Source organism: Tupaia chinensis, unplaced genomic scaffold (genome assembly GCF_000334495.1).
Source record: "Tupaia chinensis unplaced genomic scaffold, TupChi_1.0 Scaffold000037_18, whole genome shotgun sequence".
Lineage (NCBI taxonomy): Eukaryota > Metazoa > Chordata > Mammalia > Scandentia > Tupaiidae > Tupaia > Tupaia belangeri.
This window is the reverse complement of record NW_006159476.1, coordinates 1,073,738-1,092,502: the sequence shown is the minus strand read 5'-3', so window position 1 is coordinate 1,092,502 and position 18,765 is coordinate 1,073,738. Positions and strand designations below refer to the sequence as shown.

Genomic DNA, 18,765 nt, shown 5'->3' with positions numbered 1-18,765 from the left:
TCCCTTTTTTTTAAAAAAAATTTTTGCTTTTTAGAATTTTGTTTAAGGTGAGGCATCTTCCTGGGCCTGTTGGCCCCACCTAGCCCTTTATCTTCTTAATAATTCCCTCTCCCACTCCCCCCCCCCACAGGAGAGGCAGAAGGGGACAGAACAGCCCTTCTTCAAGAACCAGCTCCATGGCTCCTGTGATCTAGCCATGTTGCACGGCGCGCTTGCGCGCTGCACGGTTTTCTAATTTTTGGGTTTTTGTGAAATTTTTTGAATATTAATTTTTCTTTTTTTTAGTTTTCTTTAAAAGTTTTTCTCTTCATTTTTTTCTCTTTTTCTTTGTCCTTTTTTTTTTTTTTGCTGTTGTTGCTTTTGTTTCCCTCTCTCTGTTTCCTTTTTTACACACTCCTCGACCCTCAGATTGAACTTCCAAGTTTGGGACGAAATTGACCATCCATGAGATGACTAGAAATCGCTACAAGACCACAAGAAATATGGGGAAGCAGGAAAGTACCTCTCCTCCAAGGGAAAAGGATAACTCCTCTTCATCCGCACACAGTTCAATGGAAGTCATGGAAATGTCTGATAAAGAATTCAGAACATTCATAATGGCAAAGCTAATAATAATTAATGAATGAAGATCTTCACAATCTCCAACATATATTTTGTCTAAGTTTTTATTAATCAAACAAGATCATGTTTATCTTAATATGGTTGGTTTAATAAAATAGCCAATATTTATATGGTATATGTTACATTTTACATAGTGAATATCTAACAAAAAATTTTTATGACTAGCCTTTTCTGGCTTTAGTTTTAGTGCTAAAAGAGGACCCTTAACCTCAAAGTAACTTTTGGATGTTTACAGAGGGCCCCTGAAACATCCAAAAGGAAGTTATTAAACCAATCAGGCTTATTGTTTATATGTTGGATAAAAATAAAAGACATTGTCAAATTAAGTAATTCTATTTCTCTTAATATTGTATTTAAGGTAATACATATATACATATATGTGTATGTATATGTATATATACATATGTGTGTGTGCATATCTATGTACATATATATAGATGTTATGTACTTGTATGCCTATATATACATTGTGTTCCAAAATGATTTAAAATTCCCAAGAGTTAATAGTAGGCATAATAATGTTAAACTAACATAAATAGCCAAATTCCTCTGTTAGTTGTGAATTTTTGTTGGATCATTAACTATGACTAAAAATCTTAATGTTATGTCCTTAAAAAAAAAAAATCACAAAGAGGGTAAAATAAATAAATAAATAAATCTAATAATTAAACTGGGTAAAACCTTCATTTTCTATGTAAATTGATTGGTTTTCTGAACTGTTAAGCCAAAATTGACCAAAGAAAAGTAAAAAATGTTTCACAAAATTACATTCTAGTGGCCAATACAATGCACCTGAGTTAAAAAAGTAAATTGATATAAAAAACTATAAATCCAATGTTAAACATGGACTCATAGAAACATATTGCCTGGTTCTCTCTGAGTTCTCCTTATAATTCTTGTTCTTAAATTAGCATGTCTTAGTTATTCTTATTATTGGTCTTTAAATTTTATTAAAATATTAAAATGGTTTATTAGTAAAATTATTCAATTTTACATTAAGAAGTTGTTAAAACAAATTTTCTTATTGTTTGTACATGTTCATAAGCTGCTAGTATACGCTAAGATTTAGGGTCACCAAAAAACAAAAATTGCTCAATATAAATGTATGGCAAGTTTAATAGCTCCTTTTTGTAATTAAACTTGTCTGTTAGATTAAGGCAATTTTTAATATTAAATTTGTAAAAGATAAAAACAATAAAATAAAAACTGAAAGAAGGGTTATGGCTGTAAAAAATGTATTTCTGGTGTAAAAGGTTAAAAAGAAAGGTTTTTATGAAGAAGGAATTTTGTGTAGTGAGTTTTTGTCTAAAAATAAAAAGGCTATATCAAAATAGGAGAGGAAGAAGACAAAAACTAGAGGATGTAAAGTATGTTAAATGTTTGAGTTATGTTGCAAAGGTCTAAGAAAGAGTTATAGAAACTGATCAAGTTACTATTCTAGAGCTGGTTTTGCTATCTTTAAATATTATATACAGTAAAACAACTAAAAGAAAAAAAAAAAAAAGCCCCTCCAACTAGCCCAGATGGGGGCCTCACATAGCTGTGAAGTTAGCCTGTGAGTCTGTCTCACTAAAGCCAAGCAGACTGCTTTCACAGGGGCCTTGGTCTGTAAGGATGCGCCATGAGGGTCCTTAATAATAGTACTGCAGACACCAGAGAGCAGCAGCCCTGCTCTAGTCACTCCAGAGGCTGACTGCAAGTCAGACATTGTCAAAAGTATGGCTCAGCGGCTCCACGACCATATCGTCTAAAAGGACAGGCTGCTGCTGACTCATGGGATGGTTAAAGTGGCCTCTGATACCAGTAAGCTCCTTGGTCCTCGCTTCCACTGAGTGCTCTATTCACCGTGCTTCTAATCTTAGTGTTTTGCTCTAATTTACTCAGTTTTCTCACCCAATTTGTCTCCCACAAGATAAAGCCTTTTAATATTACATGTTAGTTGCCTCTGGACCTAGGGCCCAGCTACACCAGATACGACCCCATTGTGGAGGAACAACTCCAAGACAAGTGAAAAATGAAAAAGAAGAGACTCCATCTTAAAGAAGCACCTCCATCATAAACTCCTAGATTCCTGTGACTAGAAACTTGGCTTCTCCTCTGTGCCTAAGAGTAAACAGTAATTAACATTCCTATTGTCTTTAAACCCCACTCCTCATAACTGCCCTATTTATATTGAGATGGTGATAAAATAATTATAACTACTAATCATTCTAAACTAATGGGGTAAGATCCTCTTAGACTTAAACAGCCTCACGTCTAAACTCCCTTTAACTTTTCACCTTCCACGGAATCACTCTCCCTTTGCTTTTCAGCTTATGGTGTTAAGCCTCTTCCATTTTATGTTACTTTTTCCCCTATAATTCAAGTTACAGGTTCTCCGTTAGCCACAGGACAGCTACTTCCCTCCAGTTGTGATGACCACACTTGTGATGCTTGGACCCTAACTCTCCTTTCTCTTACAGAATATAATCATTCAATTATAGCCACTGCACCTGCTATTCACCCACCTAAGTTACTTTCAGTTTGCCCAGCCTCAGCAGAATATTCCTGGGACAGCATTTCTTCACGGTCTGGCTTTCCAAACTAGACCCCCTGTGTTTTTCCTAAATACATGGTTTGTTATTTCTTAAATAATTTGCCTTTTCTTTCTTTGACAGCTTCCCACATTAACGAATTAACTCTTAATGACAGAATTAATGCCCTAAAAGAACAGTTTTATATTTAGGACAAGAAATTCAAAATATTAACGTCCGGTTAACTACTGCCTGTCATGCTGATTATAAATGGATTTGTGTTACTCCTTTACGTGCATGAAAAAGGCACCGAGGCCTTAGTCGTCTTCTTCACCTGCACCGCCTCCGTTGAGTCAACCCAACCCGGCCCAGGCTGGACCCCCTAACCCTGAGGCTGCCATTTTAGAAAGGGGCTTTTATTTCTTTTTAAAGTTTTCCCTGGGGACCAGCAGATGGCGTAATGGAAACATCACTGGACTCCCACGTACTCTACTGCAGCTGGAGTCCCAGACCCAGAGGCTTGAAACACGCCAGGCATGTGTGTGTGCATGCCTAAAGTCCCGGTAGGAGAATGGAGGAGAAGGGATCATGCCATGACCCCTGGGGGGGGGGGTGATTTCTTGCTTTCTTTCTCTGTCTCTTTCAGATGAGTGCATATGCCTTATAGCAAAAATCTTTCCCCAAAACAAAGCAAAAACTACTCTCTACAAAAAATTAAAATTAAAGAAATAATGTGGTACCGTAATCTGATGTGGTACCGTTATTATTTGTGCTGTAAGTAAAAATGTGGGGGGAGTACTGGAAGCCTCAACTTGGTTTTGACTGAATTCAAAGGGTAGGAGGACCTTTTCACTGCTCAGACAGGCTACAGTGGAAGTGAGGGCGCCCTGGGGGGAGACAAGGCACTTCACCGCAGGTCCTGAGCACGAGCGATTTTTCAGGCAATGAATTAGGACTTTTGCATACATTTTATAAAGCTGACATCTCAAACTTAGCACTTGCAAAGGGAACTTCTGCCCTTTGTCCCAGGCCGTCCCACCACAGCCTAGCCTGTGTCTAATGCCTTCCCGTTGCTCAGGTCAGAGCCCCGGGACAGACGTGCATGCGTCCCTCAGCCAATTCCCCTCAAGTACGAGCAGATCCCCAACACTTCTGCCACTTCCGTCACTAGCATGGTGACCTAAAGTGCCCTCTCTTGCTGGGTCCCTCCATCAGGCACTGGGCTCTGCTGCTGCCACGCTGGCCCTCCTCCTTCCCATTCTCCACACCCAGAGGGGCCCTGGGGGCCTGTCAGAGCAAGTCACTCCTCTGTCCGAACCTTCCAAGGACTCCCTGTCTCAACATCCCAACCTCTGTGCCCTGTGCTGTTGCTTCTCTGACCTCACCTCCTGCTTGCTCCCCTTGGTGACCTCCCCAGGCCACGCTGAGTCCCATGCTCCCCAGCATCAGCCATTCTCCTGCCCAGCAGCTTGCATCAGTGCTGGAATGTCTGCAAGTCACCTGCCCCTCTGCACTCCCCTGTCGCCTCCTCAGGATGCTGCTGGGCCATCCCGCCACACGGTGGCCTGCTGTCCCCCCAGGGTCGCCTCTCCCTCCCTGTTAGCAGCTGTCCCCTAACCCTAACACGCAGTGCAGCACTACGAAGTGTACTGACCTGGCGTCCTTTTCCTGGCCTGTAACAGAAGACCAAGACCCATTTATGCACATATTCAAAAGCAGGCACTTACTGGGCTCCTACTTCTGAGAGCAGAAGCTCTAGAGCCCGGAGCTGGTATCTGGCCAGGGCTTTCGTCATGTGGTGGAAGGGGGACGGCACCAAGAGGAGCGGAGCGGGGCACTCGTCCATCAGGGACCCACTGGCACAGCTGACCCCCCTGCGCTGACCGCTGACCGCTAACCGCAGGTGTTAGGGCTACAATCGTGATTCAGCCTGGACGCTCAGACCAAGGCAATTGCAGCCGTTTTACTCTCAGCTTATTGCCATATCTATTTACGCTTATTGACAGCACTCACCAGGATGGCTGGTGTTCCTCGGCTGACACGCAAGCTCCGTGAGGGCAGAGGTCTGCTTTCTCAGTGCTCATTAGAGACACTGAACTACATTGCTGCCGTTTGGCAAATCTAGGAATGGCAAAATCCCCAAAAGATGGAGAAGTGTAGCCATCTCCCATCGGGGGGTACTTTCTCTTTCTGTCTCTCCACTCCCTCTGCATTAAAAAGGGTTGTGTGTGGAAGCAACTCAAGTGCTCAATGCATGAACAGATAGACAAAAGTGGTAGATATGGGGACCAGCAAGGGGCGTGGTGGTTAAAGGCACTGGACTCCACATGGCCAATGTGGTTTGAGATCTGTACACAGTGGCTTGAAACTCACATAGGACACGCATGCATATGTGCACAAGAACTCAGGAGAAGGGATGGCAGCATGGCCATCCTCCCAGGGGGTGATTTCTCACTTTCCCTCTCACTTCTCTCTCTGTCTTCATGGTGAGTGCATGCACCCCATGGCAAACACGTTTAAAAAACTGGGGTAGATATGAAGGGACTTAGAAATGTTTGTGGAAAATGGAATTAAAGTAAGAGTTTAGGACTAGCAGGTGGTATGGCGGTTGGGTGCTGAACATTTTTTTATTATTAGAGAGGTTTTTTTGCCATAGGGTGTATGTGTTTGCCAGACAGACAGAGATGGAAAACGAGAAATCACCCTCCAGGGGGGATGGCCATGCTGCAACCCCTTATCCTCCTCCATTCTCCTCTTGGGATTTTGCATGCACACGCACACCCCCAGTGTGAGTTTTAAGCCGCCAGATCCAGGACTCAAACCATGGTCAACTACATGTGAGTCCAGCAACATCATCATTATGCCATCTGCTGGCCCCGGGGCACTGGACTCCTACGTGGCTGACCGTGCGTGGATGGAGTTCTAGACCTGGTGGCTTGCTTTTTCACTTTTCCTCTCTGGTGAGTGCAAGTGCCCTATAGCAAAGTTAAAAATATTAATAATAATAGATACAATTTATTTTATAACTTATAAACTTTATTTTATAAAGTTTATTTTGGTACACAAAAATTGTGAAATCCATGCATAATATTTTCGTATTATGAATTTATCATGAACTTTTTAAAAAATTTAATCTGTCTCTCTCAGGGCACTTGCCTGAGAGAGACAGAAAGAGAGCTGAAAATTAAAACATGGGGATGCCAATGACTATGCTTTTATTCGGCAAGTAATTTAGGGGGATGAAATATGCTGTTAATGGGGCCAGCAGTTGGCATAATGGCTATGTCACTGGACTCCCACATAGTCAACCGCGGTTCAAGTCCCGGACCCGGTGGCTTAAACTCACGCTGGGCGCGTGTGCACGCGTGCCCAAGATCCTGAGAGGAGAATGGAGGAGAAGGGATTGTGGCATGGCCATCCCCCCTGGGGGGGGGGTGATTTCTCGCTTTCTGTCTCTCTGTCTCTCTGTCTGGCGAGCGCACGCGCCCTATAGCAAAAACCTCTCCAAAAAGAAAAAGAAGAAGAAAAATATGCTGTTAATGTGTCTGGGAGACAGCCGTGTGAGACACCCTCCAGGCATCACTCACCTAGTGTCCAGGGCGAGGGAAGGGTATGCTCACACTCAGGGCGAGGCTGCACAGAAGAGCTGGGGGACAGAAGTGGGTTGTTAGCATAAAAACCCAGGAACTATGTAAACACCCTCTCAAGCCAACGAGGCTCCAGCTCTATTCTTCAAACAGGGGAAAGTATCTGGGTATGGGACAGACGTGGCGAGGGGGAGGAAAAACGACAGGCTCCAGGACACCCAGAGTCGGGAGTATCGGTCACACACTTTATCCCAGACACCCATGAATGCATTGCATGCCAAACATGACCCCTCCATATTTGATATTAAATTAAGTAGTCGACCGCGGTTCAAGGTCTAGACCCAGCGGCTTAAAACTCAGGCCGGGCGCGTGTGCGTGCATGCCCCAAATCCCGAGAGGAGAATGGAGGTGAAGGGATTGTGACGTGGCCAGCCTCCCAGGGGGTGATTTATCACTTTCTGTCTGTCTCTCTCTCTCTCTTTCTCTGCCTCTCTAAGCGCATGCACCCTATAGCAAAAATCTTTCAAAAAATAAAAAGATGTCTTACAGCACTCAGTACTCAGAAAGCAGAGGGTCCCAAAGCTGCTCCTGGGCACCCTCTTCTCCATTACGGGATGGCCGCCGCGTGGCCAGCTGCTCTCAGTGCCAGAGGCATGAAGCTAGTTTCTGGCCGGAGTGAGAGCACCTGCAGCTGATGGAAGAGCAAGCACAGGCACTCACCTGGAGGGGAGGAGAAGCAGAGCGCGCCTCACCAGCTGGGCCGCAGAAGGCAGAGATGCTGAGTGAGAAGGGAAGCTTGTTCCTGCCGCAGGTACCGTCAGGCTCCACAGTGATCTAGAAAAAACTCACATCACATCACCATCTGCTGCCCCTGCGAAGCCCTGTAGGAAACGAAGCAGGCTGCTCTGCTTCCCGGGAGGCTGGATCAGGGGTCCTGGAGTCAGACACAGCATTCCAGGGGCTGGAGGGGAGGGGTGCTGAGGCTCCAGTGGACACCCAGAGTTCTCAGTACACCCCCAGCGGGCGGGGAGCGGGGAGGGGGTGGAGTGACCTGGGGGTGGCAAGACCACAAGCCTGAGCTGTTCACAGCTGGGACGGGCTGTGTGACATGGGACAGATGACTTCATGTCTCTGAGCCTGACTCATGTGCAAAACAGCGGTTAAGTGACATGAAAGATGGTCCTAGAGATGTAGAAACGATTTCTGGGAAGTTATCGGTGCCTCTGCCCTGACAGAAGAGTCATACATAGAAATAACATTTCTTTAAAGCTGTGGCTCTCAAAGCCGGCAGAACTGCTCCAGGGTTTCTTGGACTCCGAAGAGTGTCTTGAGACGTCACGACAATGAGAGGCGCTGCGGAGTTTAAGGGACAGAGGCTGGGGCGCTCCACAGCTGGACGGGACGGGCGCGTCCCACACACTTCCGCCCCTGCAGGCCTCTGTGCCGGTGGGAGCAATTACTTGCTCTGTGATTACTGAGCCAGAGCCTCATTGGAGGCCTGCTTCTCCCTTTCTCAACAGTCCAAAGTAGACGGTCCCAGCAAGAAGTAGCGGGGCCCCTGGGGCCGCAGGTTCCCGGAGAGGCCAGGTGTCACCTGCCCAGCGCTGTTCAGGTCTCAGCTGTGCAAGAGGAAAGCCTGCCGAGGTGAAGGCTGCACCACCACGTGAGCCGACGTCGCGCCGCTGAGCCGCGCACCTGCGAAGTGAAGGTGGTGAGTTCTGTTATAAGCATTACCATAATTAAAGACAGTTTGAAAAAACAGAAAGGAAGTGGGCGGGTGCAGGCAGTGCACTCTGGCTCTGGGCAGCAGGGCCCGCCCTGCTCACTTTGCGCTTTGCTGCCCAGGGCGCAGTCTCATGCTTTGGTGTGAACAAGAGTCACCTGCGATCTGTGGACCTGCAGGCTCTGGCTCGGGAGGTCTGGACTGGGCCCGGGATTCTGCCCTTCCAGCCGGTTCTTGGTACTGTTCCCACTACTTACCGCGGATCACACGTAGAGCAAGAGACAGAGCCAGTGGTTTTGTCCGAAGGGTCCAACCTGCACTGCTGCAAGTCTGCTCTGCTCAGGAGGGGAAGTGTGAAGAGCAGCTGGGGACTTGGGTGGCCTCCCCACCGTCCTGTTCCGGTTGTGTGGCCTCACCAAGCTCTAACAATGGGCGCAGAGAAAGGGGGACAGCACTGGGAGGACAGTCACATACCATGGATGGCATCCTAGGTCTGTCGTCTCCTCCTCTGAAGCAGGGCCTTAACAGTCATCCTCTGGGTTTCCTTTTTTGTTTTCTTTGTTGGAGAGATTTTTGCTATAGGGCACGTGCTCTCACCAGAGACAGAGAGACAAAAAGCAAGAAATTATTCCCCCGGGGAGGATGGCCATGCCACAATCCTTTCTCCTCCATTCTCCTCTCAGGATCTTGGACACGCATGCACACATGCCTGGTATCAGTTCATGCCACCAGGTCTGGGATTCAAACCGCGATCAACTACATGGGAGTCCGGCGATGTAGCCATTACACTAACTGCTGGTACCCTCTGGGGTTTCCTGACACCAGCTGTCCTTGACTGTATAAACCTGGTTCTGTGCTTACTGTTTTACCTCATTCTTTCTTTTTTTTTTTTTTGGAAAGATTTTTGCTATAGGGCGTGTGCGCTCGCCAGAGAAACAGAGAGACAGAAAGCGAGAAATCACCCCACAAGGGGGGATGGCCATGCCACAATCCCTTGTCCTCCATTCTGCTCTTGGTATCTTGGGCACACACGCACACGTGCCCGGCGTGAGTTTAAGCCACCGGGTCCAGGACTTGAACTGCGGTCGACTACGTGGGAGTCCAGCGACATAGCCATTACGCTAACTGCTGGTCCCTCATTCTTTCTTTTTTAATTGCTAGGGAGTGTGTGCACTTACTCACCAGAACAAGACGGACCGAGAGAGAGAGTCGGAAGGAGAAAGCTGCCCACAGTGGGGTGCAGTCATGTTGCAATCCTGTCTTCATTTCTCCCTCCTGTTAGGATCCTGGACATGTGTGCACATGTGCCTGGTATATTTTAGCAAAATACCAGGTCCAGGGCTCAAATTGCACCGCTGACCACAGGGGATCTGATTCCCCTAACCATTAGGCTAAGGGGATGGACTACTGTTGCTTTCTTTTTTGTTTTTTAGGTTTTTGCCATAAGTTTTTGCCACAAGCACTGGCCCGCTTCCAACACCTTAACCACCATGCCACCTGCTGGTCCCTATTGCTACTTTCTAACAATTGTTACTTTGTAAGGAGGAATACTTTTGCTTTCTTTTAATGGAAGTGCACTGTCAGAGGAGCAGGAATTCAGGCCAAAAAGTGGAAAATTGAAGAAACCAAGAGAAAGCTGAATTGTTCTGCAGGAGAAAAAAGGGAGATTGGACCAGATTGTGAGGTGGTTAAGGAGCCAGATCCCACATGACTGACTGCGCAGTTCGATTCTAGGACCCAGAGGCTTGAAAAACATGGCTGGCGTGCCAAAATCTCAAGAAGGAAGTGGAGGAGGAGGGATTTCATAATGGCCATCCCTCTGGGAGTGCTTTCTCACTTTCCCTCTCTTCCTCTCTTCCTTCTCAGTCTCTATCCTGCAAGCATATGTGCCCCATAGCAGAACTAAAAAGAAACAGGAGAGGGGCTGGCAGGTGGCATGGTGGCTAAAGGCGCTGGACTCTCAGATGGGCAACCACAGGAAAATAAAATAATTATTTTATTTGAACTTCATTTATTCATTTATTTTAATTTGGCCAGAGGGGGACAGAGAGAGAGAAAATGAGAAAGCAAGTCGCCAGGTCCTGGACTTGAACCACAGTTGGCCATGTGGGAGTCTAGCACCCTCAATCACCACACCACCTGCCGGCCCCAAAATAAAACAATTCTTAAGAAAGAAAGAAACAGGAGAGATTTGGGGTCTGAAGGGACGATCCCAGCAGGCTGCCTGAAGAAGGGACTGGAGGGGGCAGTAGCTGCTGTTTGGGGATAGCTCGAGGGGAGAACAGAGGTGTGAGGTGCTTAATGGGGTTCATGGAATTTTAGTGCCGTAGATGATGTAACCCTCCAATCTATATTTTCTACAAAAGCTTCGCTCTAGTCCTCAAAAAATGGATTTTCTTTTGAGAAAAGAGAAGAGAAGCACTGAGTTCTGCCCTAAGGGTGGCCTCGGCAGGAACAAGAGCTGAGCTAAATAATGCCATGGATACCGCATTTATCTTTAGCACTTGCTTTAAAAGTAAAAAGGAAGAACAAAATAACACACACACAACCACAGACCAGGCAGGTGTGGGGCAGGTGCGTCCTGCTGTGAGGAGACTGTGGCAGGCCCAGCTCTTCCTCTGCTACCCAAGGACCACCACACAACGGTTCTTAAGTTTCTTCCACTTTTGTACTTTTTTTTTTTTGGAGAGGTTTTTACTATAGGGTGTGTGCACTGGCCAGAAAGACACAGAGAGACATAGAGATAGAAAGCGAGAAATCACCCCCCCCCAGGGAGGATGACCATGCCACAATGCCTTATTCTCCATTCTCCTCTCGGGATCTTGGGCATGCATGCACATGCTCCTGGCATGAGTTTAAGCCACCGGGTCCGGGACTTGAACTGCAGTCGACTACATGGGAGTCCAACGACATAGCCATTATGCTAACTGCTGATCCCCACTTTTGTTCTTTTATGACTCAAATTCATATTAAGCAGAATTTAAGTGACACTTATTCAAACACAACTGATCAGTGTGGTGGACCAGTGAGGCAGAAGTCCACAGTGAAGAACTGAGACAGTGTAATTTGGTCCCCTCAAAGACAGACAAGTCAAACACCGAAGCTACATGTAGGTAGAATCCAAGACAAAATCCCTCTCTTGGCCTGGAAACTTACATGATTACATCAGTTCTTCACTCTGTGCCTTGAGCTATAGCTTTGCTTTTAAAACAGGCATCGAAGGCCAGCAGGTGGGTGGTGGTTAGGGCACCCGACTCCCACAGTGGTTCCAGTCCTGCACTTGGCAGCTTGCTCTCACTTTCCTTTCTCTCTAGGGAATGCATGTACCTTAGAGCAATTTAAAAAATAATAATAAAATTAAACAAGATAAATAATTTAAAGAAACAGACATCATTCTTTGGCATTTTCTTCTCACTCTTACTTTACAAGCAGAAGCACCTCAGGACGAGAGTGTTACATATGGACAGGGGGACACACGAGCGCGTGGTAGATACTCCTTCACAGGTGTAAGAGGTGCTCTCCCCCGACTCCTCTTCTCTAGTCTCTCTCCTAGAGGCACGCAGTCATTCCTTCTCTATGCCCTTTTCCCAAAGGGCATCTGTGCTCCCTGGAGGCTAGGGGTCAGGGGACCCCCACGGGGAACGGCCACAGCACACTCCCTTCTCCATTCTCCCCTTGGGACCTTGGGCACACACACATGCCTGGCACAGGTGACCATGTGGGATTCCCCTCTCAACCACCAGGCCACAGGCTGGCCATGCAGGCACTCATTTCCTGGGATGCTCAAAGAGGTATTCTCTGGATACAATGCTAAGTAGGATGGCATGATGAGACCCTTTCTGTCTTGGTCTGTGCAGCAGCCTTAAAAGCCGTGAGGAGACAGCGGACAGGACACACGGCCACAGGGAAGTGGCTGCTTCCCTCCAGGACTTACAAAGGAAAACCCAAACTGACTTTGCAAGCCTTAGCCAACCTGGAGGGTATAAAAGGCTCGACAGCTTTGGAGACCCTGTCACCTCTATGTGTTCTCCTCGTGCCCCTATAGGTGTTTTCCTTTTAAGACAAAAAAAAAGTCTTCAAAAAGACTTTTCAGGCAGGATGGGCAACATCCCCCAGAGTTCAAGGGACAGTTGGGAAATCTCAGGTGATAAACTATGGCTTGAGGCCTGAAGAGGCAGAGAATGCAGAGTGACCTGGGGTTTAGTCACATTGGTGTGAGGGCCGAGTGCACTTGTGGGCAAAATCCAAACTGAAATTGGCTTTAAAAGGACATTGCCAGGAGGGCCAGCAGGTGGCATGGTGGTTAAGGTGCTCACATGGCTGACCACAGTTTGAGTCCTGGATTTGGCAGCTTGAAAATCACGCCGAGCATGTGTGCGTGCACATGCCAAATCCCAGAAGGATGAAAGAGAAGGGACTGCAGTGTGGCCACCCCCTGGGGGATGATTTCTCATTTTCCAGAGAGCATCAATCCACTCGCAGGCGCTGCAGTCAGAGAGTCCTAGCTGGGGGATCTCTGAGAAAACCATACGAAAGAGAGAGAGAATCGCAGCCACCTGATGGTGTGGCCGTAGGCAAATGCTTGACAGAGTCAGACCCATGAGAAAGGCCTGGGTTTGCGCCTCGGGACTTCCTTGTGCAAGCTGAAAGGTGGGTGAGGCTGGGGTGAACTGCAGCAAGAGGGCCCTATCGGGGTGCTTCTCTCTTTCTCTCTCTCATGAAAGAAATAATTTTAAAAAATATTTGTCAAAGGGTGTGTGTGCTTTCCAGAGACAGACCGGGGAGGGGGGAGTTCTCCCAGTGGGGCACGGTCATACTGCAATCCCTTCTCCGTCTCTACGCTGTTGGGATTTGGGCACACAAGTGCATGCACCTGGCATGTTTTTCAAGCTGTGGGGTCCAGGACTCAACCCATGTGGTCGACCTTGTGGGATCCAGCTCCATTAATAACCAGGTCATGGGGCCAGACAGGAAATAAGTAATTTTTTAAAGTGTTTGATGAGGACCAGCAGATGGCCTCCGTTATGTTGATGAACTCGTAGTCTAGTCAACTGCAGTTTGAGTCCTGGATCCAGAGACTTAAAACTCATGCGGGGCACATGTGCATGAGTGCCCAAGATCCTGAGAACAGAGGAGAGCAGAGAGGGGAATGCAGTGTGGCCATCCTCTCAGGGGATGATTTCTTGGTTCTGTCTCTCCAGGGAGTACACATGCCCTCTAGGGGAAAAAAAAAAAAAAAAAAAAAACCCTCTCTCTCAAAAAAAAAGTGTCTGATGGAGAGCGGCGCCTGAGCTGAGGGCTGGGAGCCATCGCTGCGAAGACGACGGTGCTTCTGAACATCATGCTCGCTGGTACACCAGGGGCTGGAAAAGCACAGCAGGCGAAGACCTTGATCGATATCAGGGCTGCAGTACATTAATGTGGGTGATTTAGCTCGAGAAGGGCAGCTTTGATGGCTGTGACAGAACACGACTGTCACAGCTTAGGTGAAGACAGAGTAGATGAGTTAGAAAACCAAGTGAGAGAAGGTGGAGGTATTGTCAATGACCACGGTTGTGATTTCTTCCCTGAACGCTGGTTTCCTACAGTTTTTGTACTGAGAACTGGTAATAACGTATTGTATAAAGACCTGAAACAAGGGGTTATAATGAGAAGAAAGTAAAAGAAAATACTCAATGTGAGATTTTTCGAGTCCTTTATGAAGAACACACCTCCTACAAGGAAGAGTTGTGCACCAGCTGCCCAGCAACAAACCAGAAGAGCTAGAGGGTAATACAAACCCGTCTCGATAAGGATTGAGCCGTGGATCAAAAATCATTAACTCTTAACTTATAAAACTGGCCACTTTACCAAAAATAAATAAATAAATAACGTGTGTGATAGACCTACCAGTGGCATGGTGGTTAAGGAAGCTAGACCCATACGGCTGACTTCATGCTTTGAGTCCTGGATGTGGCTTGAGTAACACACTGGGTACATGTTTGTGCATGCCCAAAATTTTTCAAGGAGAATAGAGAAGAGATTAAAGTGTAACCAACCTCCATGGGGTTGCTTTCTCACTTTCCCTCTCTGTCTCTCTCCCTGGCGAGGGCATATGCCTTCTGGCAAAAAAAAAAAAAAAAGTAACAAGAAAGAACCAGAATCTGATATTCTCTCTCTTTTTTTTTTTTTAAGGAATTATTTTATTTAACTTTATTTCAATTTGACTAGAAAAGGAAAGAGCGAGAGAGAGAGGGAAAGTGAGAAAGCAAGCTGCCAGGTCCAGGACTTGAACCACGGTTGGCCACATAGGAGTCCAGTATCCTTAATCACCACACCACCTGCCAGCCCCCAGAATATGGTACTCTTAGAAGGCTACAACTAGAATTGCCTATTTGTCAGTCAAGTAAGACCATTACTGTCCTTTACTCCTCTCTTTCCTTTCCAACCCCAGAGGCGGCGGAGGAGCTCAGAGAAGTAGGAAAGAAGGTCTAGAGACCACGGCCAGGATCTGAGAAGCTGAGGGGCCTCCTACGATGCCCTTTCCCTCCTGCAGAAGGCAGAGCTGAACAGAAGGAAGACATGAGGTCTAGTTTAGTCGGGGGGTTGGAGTCTGAGTTATTTCACTGCCCAATTTAATTATAGAAATGATACTATAGTTGGAAATAAAAGTCCTCAGGGGACTTTGAATTGCTCAAGTAACCAAGAAAGTATGAGATACCTACACAAGATTTCCTCTAAGAGAATTTAAAGTAAAAGGAAAGAATAAAATTGTTTTTAAAAAAGAATTATTTTATTTAACTGTATTTATTTATTTATTTTTATTTGACCTGAGGGGAGGGAGAGAGAGAGAGAATGTGAGAAAGCAAACCACCAGGTCTGAGACATCAACTATGGTCAGTCATGTGGGAGTTCAGCGCCCTTAACCACCATGCCACCTGCCAACCCCACTTTTTTTTCTTTGAGAGAAATTTTTTGCTATAGGGATGTGCACTCACTGGAGAGACAGAGAGACAGAAAGAGAAAAAAATCACCTGCTTGGGGATGGCCACTCCATAATCCCTTTACCTCCATTCTCCTCTTGGGATCTTGGGCACACACGCACATGTGGCTGGTGTAAGTTTTAAGTCTCCAGGTCCAGGACTCAAACTGCAGTCAACTACATGGGAATCCAGCAACATAAGCATTATGTCATCTGCTGGTCCCAGAATAAAATTGCTTTTTCCTTATATCTTACTTTGAGTGTAAACCATTTATTAGAATTTGGGGCTGGCAGATGGCATGGTGGTTGAAGTACTGGACTCCCACATGGCCGACCATGGTTCAAGTCCCAGATCTGGTGGCTTGCTTTTTCGCTATCTCTTTCTCTCTATCTATCTCTCTCTCTCTCTCTCTCGTAAAACTGAAGAAGAAATAAATTATTTTTTAAAAAAATTGTTCCAGGATGGCCCTATAGCCTACTGGTTAAGGGACCTGGGTCTAACATGGCTGACTGTGGTTTGAATCCAGACCCTGGAGGCTTGAAAAACACATTGGGTACATATGCGTTTGCACCCCCAATCCTGATAGGATGGAGGAATGGAAGAACAAGGATTGCAGCATGACCACACTCCCTCAAGGGTTTGTTCTTGCTCTCTTTTTCTTTGTGGCAATGAGGAACAAAAAAAAGAGAGAAACTGCTCAAAAAACCTGAATTGTTGTAAAAGCATATATATGGGTACTTCAAAAAGTTTGTGGAAAATGGGAATTAAAGTGTAAGTTTATTTTGATGCGAAAGAGTTGACACCCTTACGTAGTTACCCCAGGACATGTACTTCCTGTGAATTTCTGATGACCCTCAAGTTGTACCCCATACATACCATTTCATACTGTCCCTTTCTGTCACGATGCGGCCGGCCAGCTGTTCCACACCCATATGTATACGTTCACTGCATTCTGCACAGTAGGCTGTTTTTAAACTGTTCCCTTTTAGGATGCTAGTAAATCTTGCTCTGTAAAAATATATATTTTAAAACAAACATTTTAGGGCTGGCAGGTGGTATGGTGGTTAAAGGTGCTAGATTCCCCACATGACCGACTAAGGTTCAAGTTCTTTTTTTTTTTTGGAGAGGTTTTTGCTATAGGGTGCGTGCGCTCGCCAAACAGAGAGAAACAGAGAGACAGAAAGTGAGAAATCACCCCCCAGGAGGATGGCCACACCGCAATCCCTTCTCCTCCATTCTCCTCTCGGGATCTTGGGGACGCACGCACACGTGCCCGACCTTAGTTTAAGCGACCGGGTTCTGGACTCGAATCGTGGTTGACTACGTGGGAATCCAGCGACATAGCCATTACGCTAACTGCTGGTCCCCCCAGCGTGAGTTTTAAGCCACCGGGTCTGGGACGTGAACCTTGGTCAACTACATGGGAGTCCAGCAACATAGCCATTACGCTAACTGCTGGTCCCAAAGGTTCAAGTTCTTGACCTGGTGGCTTGCATTCTCACCTCTCTCTCTCTCTGATCAAACTGGAAAATAATAATAAATAAGTTAAATAAAAAATAATTCTTTAAAAATTTTTTAATGCAGGGACCAGCAGTTGGTGTAATGGCTATGTCGCTGGACTCCCACGTAGTCGACCGTGGTTCGATGCCGGGCGCGTGTGCGTGTGTGCCCCAGATACTGAGAGGAAAATGGAGGAGAAGGGATTGCGGCGTGGCCATCCCCCCTGGGGGGGTGATTTCTCATTCTGTCTCTCTGTCTCTGTCTGGCAAGCGTACCGCCCTATAGCAAAAAAAAACCTCTCCCCCCCCAAATTTTTTTAATGCTTCTGCTGTATGTAAATACACATTTTCTGAGTACTGCTTTTTAAAATATAATTCCATTTTAGAAGAACTTTTGTGGGGGGAAAGTCTTTGCAGAACTTCACGTAATTCTACAGTACATGGAAACCATACTCTTCGACATCTTGTTAGCAGTAGAATCTGATGATGTGTGCACATGATGCAGAGAACGCGGTTCTGGCCCCATGGATAATAAGAAAGATATATGGTCCCTGCTCTTGCAGGGGCTCAATCTCATTTTCCTGCTGGGTAAAAGGAAGCTGTCAGAGGAGGTAACCTATGGTGTCACCAGGTCAGTTCCAAGACAAAAAAAAAAAAAAAAAAAAGAGAGAGAGAGAGAGAGAGAGAAACCTGATAATCAAATCCAAATGGGGAAAACTAAGAAAGGCCGAGATGCGAATTCAGTCAGCTGGGAACTGGAGGGGAGCTATTATGGGAGATGGCTCATAGCAGTCTGAGGGACAATCTGGAACCCGTTCCTGGAGGGAGCTCAGGCGCTGGTGTGAGTGCGCTGAGAGGCAAGCAAGCCACACACTTTCCCAGGGACACACGGGAGACCCCCTGTGCCTCCAGGGAGTACGCTTTCAAGAGCATGCACTCAGACCATGGACAAGGTCGGCTGCTCCTATGAGCACCCAGGGCACACTCAGATGCCCACAGGGCCAGGGTGGTGACTGGAAATGAAGAGGAGCAGGATGGAGTGGCCAAGCTTGTTCACGCTTCTGCTGTACATCGCACACACCTGTTCCTTGACACCACTCCGCAGCCCCTCTGGTTGCAGCAGCCCGGATTTCATCGTTACCAATGCACAGCATCACACTGCAGTAAGTAGCCGCCCAGGGAATGGGAGCAGCCAGCGGGGAAGTGGTACCAGAGGGCAGACAAACGTCGAAGGAAAGGGAGACAAGTGTGCCAGCTCCAGCCTCCCAGATTCTGACTAGAAGTCACGTGCACAAGGATGGATGGGTCTTTGCACAGGACACGTTATGGCAGAGGCAGGGGCAGCAGGATCGCAGGCTCTCCCCCATCCTGGGTGGGGAGCCATCGGAGTGTGGGCAGCCTTCCTATTTCCAGACAGAAAGGAAGGGGGAAGCTAAGGACACTGGGGCAGACCATAACCAGCCTCAGTGGGATGGGGTGGCAGAGGAAGCCGGGAGACAGAGCAGATGATGACAGCTGTGAGGAGGACAGGAAGGGGCGTGGAATCCCTGGAGCATGACGCCAGGGACGAGGGAGCAGAGTGGGGATGTGTTTGTGTGTGGGGTGCTTAACAGCCTTTTCATGGGCCTGGTGTGTGCTCAGAGAGCAATCACATCGAGAAATGGTGAGACTTGGCATGATGGAATTCAAGTCGTAAATGAAAATCACCAGCATGGAGCTGGTGAAAATGCCGAGGTCACTTGGTTGGATCGCCCAGGCTGACCCCCAGCCACACTGAGTGGAAGCACAGTCCCTCAGAGAGCACGCTGGAGCCCTGTGAAGTTGCATTAGAACAGTGCGACTGCTGTCTCTAGTTAAGAG

General features: G+C 46.9%; 1 long non-coding RNA gene and 1 pseudogene across 1 annotated transcript; one reads left to right on the top strand and one right to left on the bottom strand.

The window, feature by feature from the left end:
* Positions 1-6,667: 6,667 nt before the first annotated feature.
* Positions 6,668-9,014, bottom strand: LOC114007860 (uncharacterized). The gene is made up of 3 exons (XR_003549445.1): positions 8,919-9,014; positions 7,442-8,416; positions 6,668-6,780 (listed from the first exon to the last, which is right to left on the bottom strand). It is a non-coding gene; the product is annotated as an uncharacterized LOC114007860 (long non-coding RNA).
* Positions 9,015-12,542: 3,528 nt separating this feature from the next.
* Positions 12,543-14,265, top strand: LOC102489954 (adenylate kinase isoenzyme 6 pseudogene; annotated as a pseudogene).
* The last annotated feature ends 4,500 nt before the right edge of the window (positions 14,266-18,765 follow it).